We start from the raw sequence: 15,758 nt of genomic DNA on the forward strand, positions 1-15,758 counted from the left end.
AAAATACCATAAGGCGGAGCGCCTAACTTCAGTTGATAAAAATGAAGAAAGACGCGAAGAGACACCTCTATCCCCAGCACTGTACATAGGACTTGAAAAGCCCTCAAAAAACCCCAACTATTGGGGTGCAACTGGCAAGGAGCCGAGTTGATGAAGTTCAAAAAATCGCACTCAAATCGGGTGAAGGGAAGGCAGACACCTAAATCCCTAAAAAAGCTTAGGTACATATAGAAATGGGGAGGGTCAGTAGACTTCCCCATGTACACGCCCTCATCGGCCCGACAAGGCTCAAGCCGAATCATATGGGAGATAGAAGGGTCACAAACCCTACACGACCTAGAGATCCTATTAACATCAAGAAAGGTCTGAAAGATGCTTTGGACCCCCGCCATTTCACACTTGACCCAGTCATAACCAGGAATGCCTGGCTCCGGGCCCCGGGGCAGATCCCTCTTTTCGGCGGTAGCCTTCCCGACAGCCACCGCCTTACCACGCGCCTTACCCTGAGAAAGCACAGAAGAACCGGCACCACTCCCCCCAGCCATGGAGAAGAAAAGAAAGACTCGAAGAAAAACCGGGAAGAAGAGAAAAGAAGACAGTAAAAAGGAAGTACATGGTACTCCTCTTCAGAAAATAACCCTAACAACGAAGGGGTTACCGGAAACGGTGACTGAAACGGAGACGGAGAATGGACAAAAGCGAGAGCAACGGCGTGCACAAGAAGCCACAAGAATGGAAAAGAGCAAAGTGAAAAAGGCCAAGAGGCGCGAGTGAAAGAAAAGAAAAAACTCTCCCCCAGAATTTCAAAACGGTCACGACACGTGTCACCCAAGGGACACGCCTGACCACGCATTAAATGAGACCCATTATGACAGAGGAAGCCATCATTGCATAACCGTCATGACCACTAACGCACCGACCTCGCGTTTCGAAATACGAAACAACCTTTGCACGCGTGGCATCTTGACAGGCGGACATACGCGAAGGGTCACTTCCCCCTGGCGAGCTCGGTCTTAACTCCGAAGACCTACGGTCTTCGGAGCTCGGGGGGCTAGTGTACTGATCGTACCGCGAAGCTGAGCTCCAAGCTCGGCACCACAGTGCAAGATGATCTTGGGCACGCGTCATACGACGTCAGCTCGGCATTCAGGTGAATCACAACTGATTCCCGAGGATCTCGCCCATACGAGATCCATTATCTAATCACTGATTACCGAAGATCTCGCCCCAGACGAGATCCGCTATCATATCTTATCTCAGGCCCAGAGCCCAAAGCAAACCTAATTCACTCTAAGGTACGTGCATTACTTATACGAGACTATCACTCATACAAACCCTAACTTTAGCATCGGAGTCTCTTTTGCAGGTACCACCCCCATCTTGGAGCACCAGCGTACCCGTGAAGGAGGCTCACCAATCTTACTTGGAAGATCGTCCCTACGACAAATTCCGGTAAGAACACTAACATATATCTCATGCAAGATTACTCACTTCCTATTACCTTGATGAACACTAAATTAAGAACGCAGATTTCTGTGATGATCTTTAACGATTTTTAGTTCTCTCAGTTCTTCAAAACATAAAAAATGTAAAAAAAATAATAAGAGCGTAAAATATAAAAATTGATATAACCCCTTTACAAACTTTCCAACTCATATTTAACTTTTAGTTAAACAAATAAATCATAATTATATTTTCCTTTCTTTTAATTAAAACTTATAAATAATATATAAAATAAACATATTTCTCACAACACAATTATAAATTAAATAATACATAAAATAATTATAACAAAAATATATATTTTTCTTTAAATACTTATTATACCGAAATAATTTTACAAATCTTTTTCTACTTAATTAAAAACACTAAAATAATTAAAAATATTTTTAATATTTTTATAAAAATTTATAAAACTTATTTAGTTAATTAAAATATCTTTTTAATAATTTTAAAAAACTTAAAGTATTACGTACGATGACATAGTTTAGCATGATAAGACATGTACGGTAGTAAATAGTAAACACATGAATGTGATCAACTAGGGCAAATGAACTGCTAGCCTCGAATACAAATAAATGCCAAGTTATTATCTCAAAATGGGACGAAATAATTTTGTATGATAAAACTAGTAAATAATTGATTTCTTTAAGTAATTTAATCAAAGTTTATTTCATGTCCGTATATATGATATGCTAATGAATATTACTTTTGTGATTAGTTAAAATGGTTTACTATATGTATGTAATCAACATTTCCATCTTTTTAACACATATATATATATATATATATATATATATATATATATATATTTATTTATTTATTTATTGGCAATTGATAAACATTGAGTTGAGTTGCTTGTTTTTATAAACAAGTTGTATTATATTGACCGGAAGAAATAATACGGTTTGTCCTTTACTAATTAGTTAATCAAAATATAAAAAAACAAGGAGATTATTGTTATTATATTATATATTATTATTATTATTATTATTATTATTAATTATGATATTAATATGAAATATCTAGTTTGCATAGCACATAATATATGTATCCCTAGAATAACAACTGTTTCATGAAGTTCAACTTTCTAAATTACAGCGCAGCCACTGCATACCTGCATGGAATGCCTACCAAATTCCAGAAATTGCAGCTATAATAATTTTGGTTTATGTCAACAATAAACTTCTCAAAACGACCCCCGTGATAAAGTTTCAAATTGAAATCCATTAACACAACTGCAAAGAAACTAAATTTTTGAGTCAAAAAAACCTTAACAACAGAACAATTAAAGGCTATCAAATTGTAAACCCTAATAACATATATAACCAACCACTTACCTTCAACACAGACGGAGAATGGCAAGGGGCTTCGTCCAGAACAACTTTGGTAGTGCTTCAACAATGACAACAACTACCTCTATTTATGGATACAAAATCTCACCTCCACAAATGGTCATCGATGAACGGTGCTTCAAACTTCTAACCCAAGGAACAAACAACCATGTACAATGCGCGTTTCCAAATTGAAGAAACACAAAAACGGAGCAGCTTCACGAAAAATGAGAATGAAAACGAAAATCAAAACGAATTACAACTTCAATATTTTCAAAATCAAAAAGGAACAATTTTCAAACATGATTTTGTGAGTTCCTGAAGGTTGAAGATGAATGGTTTCTAAGTTCGTAAATTTCTAACATATGCGAGAAACTAATTTTTTAAAAAATTTACAAATCTGACGTGGCAATTTACCTGGAAAATGAGGTGGCCATTGTGTGCTGACATGGCATACAACGTTGGGCGATGACGTGGCAGTCCGTTTGTCACGTCATCATTTAACAGAGGAAACTAACGTCAGGTACTAATTTGAAAAAAAAAATATTAATCAAGTAATTTAAACAATTTTTTTTTTAAAATAGTAATATGAAAATCGACCTAATTCGAGATAGTTTAAATATATTTAAACCTATATTTTTTTAACATAATTTATTTCATACTTAATTTTTTCTATATATTTTTTTTTATTAATATCCTAGTTGTTCCCTACCAAGAAAATCAAATGCCATATATAATAGTTGATGAAACAACCATATATAATAGTTGATAAAACAATATATAAGACATTTTTTGTTTTTATTTCGGACATAAACATGCATTCACTATATGAGTCTGCAAGAGGAGTAGACGAAGAAGGGATGGTACAAAGTTAAAATATGGTGGGGAAAATTAACCATCAACTCTGCCCTACACCAACTGCAAAAATTACGAGTTGTGTTTTTTACAACAAGAGATCTATACTATTAATAAAAGATTCTTCATTTAGTATATGCACATTTTTAAAATAATTTTATTTTTATAACTATTTTTTTTATTATTAATTATATTTTTAAAAAAAATTGTATTTCACAGCTATTTATATTTTTCATCGTTCAATTTATTTTTACAAAGAATTAAAAGTAAAATAATATCTCTTGTGTTTAATTATCTAAATTGAAATCGAAGTTTGATTTTGGTGTAATAGGTTGTGTTTTGTGAGGAGAGTGGAATATATATGATGAAGTTGAGGAAGGTACACACATAATGGACCCTACCATGTGCATGGCTTGAACGTTGCTAAGAGAATATGAGGAAGGCTCCATTCGTATATAATAGCTTTTGGTGGATATAAAATAAAAGAACCTCGTGTCGTAATCGCATGCATTTAATAAAAAGACGTACAACTAAAAAGGAGAAAAAGGCTGGGGAAGAAGATAAGCCATTACACTCTATCTATATGCAATTGGATATATATATATATATATATATATATATATATATATATATATATATATATATATATATATATATATGTGTGTGTGTTATATTTATATAAATTAATACAACACACACGCGCCGAGGGAATATATATAAACATATACTTTTTAATTGTATTATTAGAGTATTTATTATCTATTTATTTATGAATACAGTGCAATATTTTTTATTAAAATAAACATATAAGTTAGTACTTTTCATATATAAATTTGTTAATTGATTTTATGAATTTTTCTCATAATTCTATATTTTCTTTCAAACCTATAAAATTGATCAGAGAATAGAATTTACAAGCAGTTAATGGAAATGTTAGAGCCAAATCATCAGAGGCGGAGCTAGTTTTCATTTCTTTTTCAAAAAGGACCAAATATAAAATAAAAAATATCGAGGAGCCAAAATAAACAAAAATATAAACAGAAAATAATTATTTTAAAGGATATTAGAGTTTAAATAATAATATTTTATTACTCCCGTAGATAATTAAGGATGATACAACATCAATAAATGTCCAATTCATTTTAGTATAAATAATAATAATAATAGTATTTTATTAAAGGTTAAAATATTTTTTACTCTTTATAATTTTACTTTTTTAATTTTTTAATTTTTATAGTTTATAATAAATTTTTTAGACTTTGTACTTACATTTTTTTTGTATTTTTTTTAACTTTAATTTTTGTTGTTAATTTTTTTTGTCACATTATTTTCATATGAATAACGTAGGCTTATTAAATCTACATAATGATGATGCATTTGGTTTTATAGATGGTGACACGTCACTTAATAATTGGAAGAGAAAAAAAATAATTTAAATAATTTTATAGATAATTGATATTTATTATAACTAAATGTGATCTAAATAAACAGTTAAATTGTTTATGATTGTATAGTAAACTATTAATTGTCACATATTGTTGTCTAAAAAATTAGTTACATTATCATCACATGAATTTAATAAATTCACATTACTTACACAAAAATAATGTTATAAAAAAATTAATGATATTAATTAAAAAAATTAAAATTAAAAATATAAAGAGTTAAAAGATTTATTTAAATTATAGAAATAAAATATAAAATAAGTGAGATAACATAAATTGAAAAATATTTTAACTTTTATTAAAAATGAATTTATAAAATAATTAATATAGACATGATATAACAATGAAAGGGAGTTGGCCCGCGTATCGTTCTCACTTCTCAGGTACGAAGCACTGCACACTCCATTTCCTTCGCAGTTAAGGCTACATGTCAATAATATTAATATATTCATATGAACTTATACGGACAATTAATAACTTAGCATCATAATTTCAATTAAAATAGAATTGAGTTATATATAATTACTCGGTCTTCATGGAAATTGCTCTTTGTAACGATAGTCTTCTAGGAGATGGTTAAGGGCCAGATTCCCTTCTTTCAAGTATAATTTCTTTTCTTGGTCCAATTCTCTTGGTGTCTGCCTCTTTTAATACTGCACATTGGCTGTTAGCTTTCTGGGATACGAGAAGTTTGTTGGTTATTAGCTAATTAAGTAGTTCTTTTTGTGAGTTTTTGGATTGACATGGATTGGATAACTTTCTTAAGTTATTTTGTAAAAAATTATGTGTATATAGGTTAGAGTATCCTTTGTACTCTTGTAAATTCTATTTTACTTATAAAAAAAAAGGTACCTAGCTTACCTTGGGAAGAAGCCAAGGTACTAAGTTTATTAGTGCAACTACTAAGTTTTTTTTTTTTAAACTCTTGTAATAATTTCTCAATAAACTCGAAATTTGTTATAAATTAATGAAGACAAAAGTTTTTTAAAGGGTGAAAATTATGTTTTTATTCACTAATCTACAATATATTATTTTTTAAATCTATGAGGAGAGTCATTAAAATTAAAGGAAAAATATTATTAAAAGTACCTCAAAGAAAATTTTAAGTATAATAATTATTTTACTAAGTTGTCTTTTAAGGATGTTTGGTACACGAAATGATTTTATTTTTTTAAGAATCTTAAATTGAAAATGTTGACTTTCCCTGATAATTGGTAACTATTTTAAAAAAATCTCGAGAATATAGTTTCTTAAGAATTAATTTTATCCTATTTTTTTCATAAAAACATTTTCATGGGAGTAAGAATCCAACTTTTTCGAGTCAGAAGGAAAGTTTTATGTATATAAAAAAAAAAACTACGATATTCCTTTTTTAAATAGAAACATATATATAATTGGGGTTCATCTTTTCAATGTATCTCTCTCACACTTTCTATTTCTCTTTCCTCTTCCTCTTTTCTTCTCCCTCCTTTCTTTATCTCTCTCTCTATTTCTCTCTCTTCCTATAACACTCAGAGTTGCGATAGTGTTATATTACCCTTAGTTATTTTATGTTATTAAGTTGAGTTGTCAGTGTTGATAGATTCAGAATTTGAGGATTCGTTTAGAGCTTTAGTGGTATTAAGAGAAAGTTCTCTAGGCAGAGATCCAATTTGACTTCAAAGGGAAGAATATATAAAGTTTTTGTTTAAACAAAGCCTCAAAAACTCATTTCCCTCAGCTTTCTAGATAAAGGATTCTAGAGAAAAGGTCTTTGATCCGCGAGTTCCTTTTTCTCTCAATCTCCTATTTTTCTTCCTTTGATTCTTATTTAAGTTGTGTTGTTGTTGGATTCAAGACAAGAATAGTCAAATTCATGTGGTTGGTTCGTTGGAGTTGTGTTGCAGAGTCTTGAACTTCTTCTTCTTCTACCTTGGAACTGAGCTATTCAAGGTAAGAGTTAGATTTTTTTTTTTTTTGCTTTTATGGAGTTATTGAGCTGTTGAAGGTTGTGTTGGTTGTATATTGCATGAATTCATTTCAGTTTGTGGTTGAATGCAGATAACAACGGAGAGTGTTGGTGTTGAAAGTTGGGGTTTGGGTTCTTGAGGAAGAATATGGTGATTTCTTATGAGTTGTTGTTGAATGTCGGTGGTTGGGTTGAATTGAGTTGCTTGTGTTTACTAGAATCGTTGTTCCTTGTTGCATGTGTTGGATGTTTGCTGTTTTTTAGATTTTGGCTCAAAATTAGGTTCTGCATATGCAAAAATTTGATACCATGTTGGGCTCCCCTTCAATGCGTCGGACATTGTTCTAGCTTGAGGCTCTCTGTCTCAATCGCGTTGGGCGCAGGATTGGTGGCATCGACGTAAGGAGAGAGATTCATCTTATGTTGGAATGACACCAGACATGATTGAATGGCACCAGGCGTGAATACCTTGAGAGTTCTCTAACTTGGTGATGCTAAACCCAATGTTGTGTGGCACTAAATGTTGCCAAGCTAGAGCTCATTGTTTGAATATTTTCGGGTGTCGAGGTGGTGACTTAATGTAACGTCTTCATGTAACACACAATTTATATAATAATAATTATATATTTTCTTATATAATATTTTCGCAATTATATTATTAACAATATATGTATTTATTTTAATGAAGATAAAGATAAAGAAAAAAAATTATTTTGTAAATTTAATACATGACATATCGTTCTAAATTATTGAGAATAACGTGTTATTTTACACATTATTTCTTTCTTCCGCTTCTATTACAATATTTACATTAATAGTGGAAAAAAATTACAATTGAAATAATATGGTTGGCAAATAAAATTATAACAGATCCATCAAATAGCTTCCATATTCCAATTTCTTCCAAGTAGGACAGCAGTAATAACAACTGTAAAAGGACCTGGTATGGCCGGTAGATCCATCTATGTTATAATATATTAAATTTTAAAAACAAAGAAAAGAGAGGAGTAAGAACAATATCCAATAAATACAATAATTCAAAAGAATACACAGAGTTATTTATAATCAATATTAAACATATATATATATATATATATATATATATATATATATACATAAATATATACATATAGATCATATATTAAATTTTCATGATACAATAAAATTTGAATTATACTTGTAGTGACTAGTCAGGATAAATGAGCATCATCATAATATCAACCAATAAAAGGATATTTCACCTTAACCAATAATAAGATATTTCACCTTCATTTCTTACTCATTTAAATCCCCAAGGTCGAACCTCCAGCTACAAATAATTCAAACTTTATCTTCTATGGCCATAGAACAATATTTATCTTCATAAATACGTGAAGAAATAACAACAAGACGAGTCCAAAATATCACAACTATATCATAGTTGATTATAAATATATTTACAATAAATATATTTACGTAAAAGAATATATTAAAAGTACCAATGATATAAATAAAAATGACAATAATTATAAAATAATTAAACAATATAAAATTATGAACACCTTAATAATTAATATGGACAACAATAATTATAGGTTAAGCAAATAAATGAGGTTAGGGACACCTCACTAAATAAATATACATAAAAAATAACATAAATAAATATACATAATAATATATAAAATTGTAAAGAGATAAGGTTCTCCTTCCCCTTACCTGGATAAGCAGGAGCTAAAACTTGAGCAGAACTTCTCCCTCTGGATTCCCTCTTTCTTTTCCTCTCTTTCTTTCTCTCTCTCTCTCTCTAAGATTTTCACTTCTCACTCAGTTATAATTTTTTTTCACCCCTGCCTCCTATTTATAGGCATCCTGGCGTACCCGGAACGTCCCGTACTGAATTCGGAACGGCCCGTACTGAATTCAGAACGGCCCGTTCCGGAGCCTTCGAATATATGTAAAATTTTCAACTGGAACGGCCCATTCTAAAATTAGAACGGCCCGTTTCCAAAAGCAGAACGACCCGTTCTAAAATTAGAACAGCTCGTTCTAGGGTTCCTTTTAACACATATTGACTATAAGCAAAACGACCCGTTTCCAGCTTAACTTTTTAGGCATTTTTCTTACTCTGGAACGGCCCGTTTCACTTTGGGAACGGCCCGTTCTGGAGAAACCCAAATAGGGCTTTTTACAAATTTGGAACGGCCCGTTCCACTTTTAAAACAGCCCGTTCCGGGCCAACAAACACAACTCTCTTTGAAAATTTGGAACGACCTGTTCCACTTTTGGGAACAGCCCGTTCTGAGCCTTCAAAATACCAAAATATTATTTTATTATTATAAAAATTCTTTTAATAATTCCCATAAATATTTAAAATACATAATAATCAAGTATTAAAATCTGTAAAATATTCTACATAAAAGACCCATTTTTATTAATTAATAACTATAGAAAAATAATTTTCATAAATATAATAATAACCATTGTATAAATTTTGGGATGTTATAGTGACGTCGGGTGAGACTCAAGTAGAGTTGCCCGAGATGGGGTTGGGTGTAGAATTTTACTACACCAGGCATGAGGTCTCAGGTGTGTCTATCTTAGCCATGCCGGGTGCGAGTTGTGGATGTGGACAAGGCATAGAACTCCCTGTCTAGATGATGCCAAGAGTAAGGTGAGTAGCATTAGGTGTAAGTTGATGAAGAAAAATATGATGAGGTGGTTGATGAAGTGTTGATTTCTTGATGATTTAAGTTGTTATATGATAATATGATGGATGAGTTGTAGAAATGATGTAGTATATGATGATTTTGTTGTGAGTTGTGTGTTGACAGAGTTGAGTGTTATCTGTGTAGTTATGCTGAATATATCAGGCGTTGCTAAGATATTGATTGATTATAGGGTTGAATCAGAGATGTGAGTTACAAAGTTGTGTTGATTTTGTTGTTATGTTGAAACTATAATGAACTACTATGTTGTTGAGTTGTGTTGACCACTTAGAATTAGAGGAGATGTTTTCAAAAGTTGCATATCCTCATTGTGTGAATATTGTATTGTGATGTTTTGAGAGTCCAATTTGTTGAAAACTCTTCTTGGGAAGTTGACCCTTGAAATGAATATTGTGTTATTTCTCTCTAAGACTTTGTTGATACTATGTGCAGGTAAGGTCGAGACACATGTGTATGAAACAACCACAATATATGGGTTTAGTCAAACTATACTGATTACAAGTGACCAACTATGTAAAGTATGAAGTTGAACTAACAGAGTATCAGAAGGTTGTAGTATTTGGAAGGTAGTTGGTAGGCTAATCCAATAGGTTTGGTTAAGCTAGCTAATGCCATGGGAGGCCTATACCCAACTATTCTATCTTGACATTAGCACAATATTCCTTGTTTACGTGGTGAAATATGAGAAATTGAGTTGTTGTGTTGTGGATTTATATCCAATTTATTGTTGATCTTGCAAGCCTAAAAAGATCACTTTATGTTGTCCATTTGGTAGAATCAAGCCACTTAAATTACTCATCCTGTGTTGTAGGAGATCTTTTAGTTGAAATGCGTGATGACACATATAGTTGCTATGTTGAACATATGATGTGTCGAGTTGATTTTGTTGTTCATATGCTATGTTGCACTAAGGTGATATGTGATGTTGTGTTGAATCAGAGTTGCATTATGTTGTTATGTGTTGTATACTGTGCTATTTTATCATTGTGTTGTTAAAGATGAGATGATGTTGTGATATTTTTGTGATGTATTTTTATGTTTATTTTTTTTTTACTTTAACTTACCCTTGCATGTTTTCATGTAGTATAGGTTGTGATGATCATATGTGATATGAGAGTAGGGTATAGATAGGACTGGAGAGTAGCTGTGGAGGCCACCTAGTGGCATAGGAGTTGGAGGATATTTTGGTTGACCTCCCAGTGACGATAGATTTATATAAACAATGTAGTTATTTAACCAATAACTTAGGATGTATAGTTTACATTATTGGATTATTATGTTATTATATCTATTTATTTAGTTGATTTTCCTTTATATGCATGTAGTATAATACATGTTATGGTATTTGTATATCTATAGTCTTAAGTTAAATGTTTTCCATTATTAGTAGTTGTGTTGTACAATGTAGGAATTAAGTTAGGTGTCGTTATACACACACACACTCTTTCTCTTTCTATTTTTCTTTCTCCCTTTCTTCTCGCTCTTTCTCTCTCTCTCTCTCTCTCACTCCCCCTCCCTCCCTCTCCCATGCCTTCTTTTCTCCCTCTCCCTTCTCTCTCTTCTTCCATATCTTTATTTTTCTCCCTCTCTCTCTCTCTCTCTCTCTCTCTCCCCCTCTCTCTCTCTCTCGCTCTCCCTCCCTCTCTCTCTCTCTCTCTCTCCTCTCTCTCTCTCTCTCTCTCTCTCTCTCTCTCCTCTCTCTCTCTCTCTCTCTCTCTCCTCTCTCTCTCTCTCTCTCTCTCTCTCTCCTTCTATCTCTATAGTTTAATGGTATTTGTTTACATTTTTTTTATTTGGGACAAAATGAAATATTAAATTTTTATCCTTTTTAATTATAATTTAGCATTTTTCTTTATGTATTTTTTTTTTGTTGAATTCTATATTTAAATAATTTTAATTATAAGTTTTTAATTTTTTAAAATATTTTAATATTATGTTTGTAATAAAATTTGAGAAAATAAATATATTTAATAAATTTATTTTAATAAAGGATATCTTTGTAAAAAAAAATATTTATATACTTCCTATAATTTTATATAAATATTCTCAACAACTTTATGAATCATGAGTAACTAAACAAATTTTAAACTATTATTAAGATTTGTAATTGAGTATGAAATTTTTTTTCCCCTATCAAGTATTTCCTTAAAGTTTAAACTCTTAATTTTTTTTTTATATAAATATACTTGCGACATATAGCCTTTAGTGCTTATATACTTCATCTCGATGTCATCTAGTACTTTTTTTTTTTTTTAAAGCAATCTAGTAATATCTTTTCTTCAACAAAATTAATGATTATGTACTTGGAGATGCTTAGTTCTGCCAAAGTGAATTACTATACGTAACTCCATTGCATAATTGATTTGTTGTGTAAAACATGCATGGATCTCACGAGCTATACCACAGTTATTTCTATACTCCACATTTATACCTTGATAATATTAATTAGTTGTCTTTTACTGCTCCATAACACTACTATTGACCTAAAATTGAACATATATCTCAATTTGACTTGGTATCTTTTCTTTAGAATTTTTGGTATGAACTCATATTTTTCATGATTTTTCCCCTTTACTTGGTATCCTCTCTTAATAATCCAGTGATTCTTTGTTCTATTTATTGATATCATCATTAAAACATTTACTTATTTAATTGATATTGTATTTTAAATATATTTTTAATTTTAATTTCAAATTTCAAATAAGATTAGTTTAAGAAAGTAAAAAAAAAAAGAATATATATATCATAACACTTCATAATAAATTGAATATTCACTAATCAATTATACATAAATACATGAATTTACATATATTAATATACAAATTTGGAGCTTGTTTAAATACATACTAGTTAAAAGAAATTTTGAAAGATTTTCTATCAAAAATAAATAGTGTGTTTCAATAAAAAGTTTAAAAATTCTTATAAATTTGTATCCAAACATATTCTTAATCTTTTACCGTAAATACGAGTCATATACCTATGTGCTATGTTATCTCATATATCTTAAATGACACATTTTTTTTCTCTCAATAAAATCATACTAATCTTGTTTCTTATTAACAAATCGGCTATTTAGAATCGCAACAACTTTATATTAACTGATCTTTGCTGGGAACTCTAGTCTAAAAATAAATAAAAGTACTTAAAGTAAGTGCCTAGGTGCTATCAGTTGCGGGTCACTAAAGGCCCTAACAATAATTAAGGACAATAATTAAGTTAATTGTTTGCTACCAAATCCTCCCCCACCACAACTAATAGCAAATGAAAGAATGTGGGTCAGAAAACCGAGCAAGCATAAATCAAATAGATGGCATTTTGCAAAAGTGCAAGTCCAAAATGGCTGTTATGATAACCACTGTATTATATTTCTAACATTGCCATCATTTCGGCGATTCCTTCCTCTAGACTCACCTATGTATAGATTATAATTAAAGACATAGCTTTATATATAATGGACAGTTAGGAAGTGCAAATTAATAATAATATAATATATGATATAAACAAGTGAGCAGCACAGGGATGTATCGAGAGATTTTGGTCGAAGTGTCTCAATTTCGAGGCTGCAGAGGCCAAAAGGGCATGTGGGGTATGCTTGATGGAAGAACATTGAACCCTAAGCCATTTTGATGCTTCTTGTGTTGTTACTCCACTAAACTATGATGTCATTATTATTAGTTTTGATTTGTCTGCTAAATTATGATACGAGGAGTAATTAGGCCTTTTAGTTAAGGAACTCTTCCTGTATTGGGCGTGACATGAAAATAATGATGGACAAAGAATAAGAACTTTTCTATCACCACTTTATTTTTATTATTATTAGAGGTTTTACATAAATAAGAATCAATGCTTTCTTCTTTGTTTTTCCCTCGAATATTTTATATATTCAAATTCTAAGATAAAATTTTAACTAATGTATTAATTATTATTTGCAACTTGCATACTTAAATTAACTCATTTTAAAAAATTTATATTTTTTGCAGCTTATTATAATTTTTAAAAAATAATTATTTCTTGATAATTATGTTGAAACAATAAGTCTATTTGTTTATCGTTAAAAAAAGAAATTTTACATTATAAATTTTATTAATATTATATGTAACTTACTACTTTTAACTTATGAGAAATAAAAATATTTTGTTTGATTTTTCCTTTTTTAAAAGTAAAATTAAACCATCCTTGTAATTAATATATTTTAAAATTTAAATTATTACATTAAGTTTCATTTTTGTTATCAATACTAAAACATATAGAAAAGACAAATAACTATTTAGATATAAACTATGTTTAACAGAAATAGTTGATAAGATATATGTAAATTGAAAATTTATTTTTTTAGTTAAAAGCTTGATTAAAGTCATTAAATTAACTTATTATATTAGAAGTGTTTAATAAAATTAGTTAAAATAAGTTGGTAAATGTAAAATGATATGAAATTATATATTATATGTTTTTATATAATTTTTTGTTTTATAAACATTTTTTTTATGTAATCATAGTTTTCTGTTTTTAACTAATTTTAAATTCTTGTAATTTTATCTACAAAAGTCTTTTAATTTTACTTAAATATAAAATATTTTGTTAAAAATTTAAAATAATTGGTCTATTAATTAAAACCAATAACCTGATATTAGGAGAAAATTTATCAAAATAAATAGTACAATATTTAAAGAGGTAATAAATAAGAAAATGATTAAATTACTAAAAAGGAAAACAGTAATAAGTTATAACCAAACATTATTATGAAAATTCTGTATAGTAAAATAATTTTTTTACCAAATATATTTATTTTGATAAAACAAACTCAACTAGTTAAGTATCGGCTAAAATAAATTGCTAAACACATGCAGTCACATGCTTGTATTATAAAAAAGAGCCTTAAATATAGACATAGCCTTAAATGTAAAAATAGCCTCGAATATAGACATAGCCTTAAATGTAAAAAATAGCCTGGTGACAAAGTTAGTTTGATCGATCTCCATTTGAATAATTAGATGATTCAACAAGCATGATCCCTTTTTCCTCATAACTGCGTATTACGTATTAGTCATTGCATCCATCATTAAAAAAATAATACCTATAACTCCAGCCTTTACACACAGTTGGTGCTCTTTCACCATCAAGACAAGTCACAAATAAAGGAAACTTTCCTTTTATACTATAATGCATTATAGAATCATTTATGGGTACTAATCCCAAAATTTAAGGGCATATAACAAAAGTTACAAAATGTTGAAAAATAGAAAAACCAACCGTGATAGCGATCGCATATATATTTCACATGTATGATTTGATTTCCATGCATAGTGCTCTCAACTACACAATACTGGGATAACGTGGGCGCTTTTTTATTTTCTTTTTAGTGAATGATTTATATTCTCTCCTTTTTTAAATGTAAATAGACACAATCATCAAAGATATTGCACGTGAATCTATAAAATCTTATTTTGTGCAAATATAATAAATAATGTCCTGTTAGAATTAAAAACAAATTTAAATACCAAATATTAAATAAAAGTTTAAGATAACGAATTATTACATGAAATACATGATAAATACGTAAACTAAAATTCCTTTTCATACGGACGTACGCGTGCTTGTTTACCGGAAATGGCCCCACATCCGAGGTTCAATTATAAATGTCACAATAAAAAAAATTATGTTCATACTTTGGAACATTTGATATATATATTTTTTTCTCTCTTAAGAATTAATATAAAGAAAAAGTCACACACGGATAAAGTCTTAAGCCATCTCAATTTGATAGTTGGCTAACTAAAAAAACCAAACAAACAACACTTTGTCTTTGTTCCCTTGTATATTTTTTTCCCCAACATCAAAGCATCGTCCATCATCTACAGTTTCTTTATACGCATGTAACCATCAAATACTGTTTTTTCCTATTTCAAGGGCCACTTCGAACTTTATTTTGACCCAAAAATCACCACGCTGCAGTGAACGAAATCGAGTATAG

The sequence above is a fragment of the Cajanus cajan genome, chromosome 4, assembly GCF_000230855.2.
Source record: "Cajanus cajan strain Asha chromosome 4, NIPB_CcT2T_4, whole genome shotgun sequence".
NCBI lineage: Eukaryota > Viridiplantae > Streptophyta > Magnoliopsida > Fabales > Fabaceae > Cajanus > Cajanus cajan.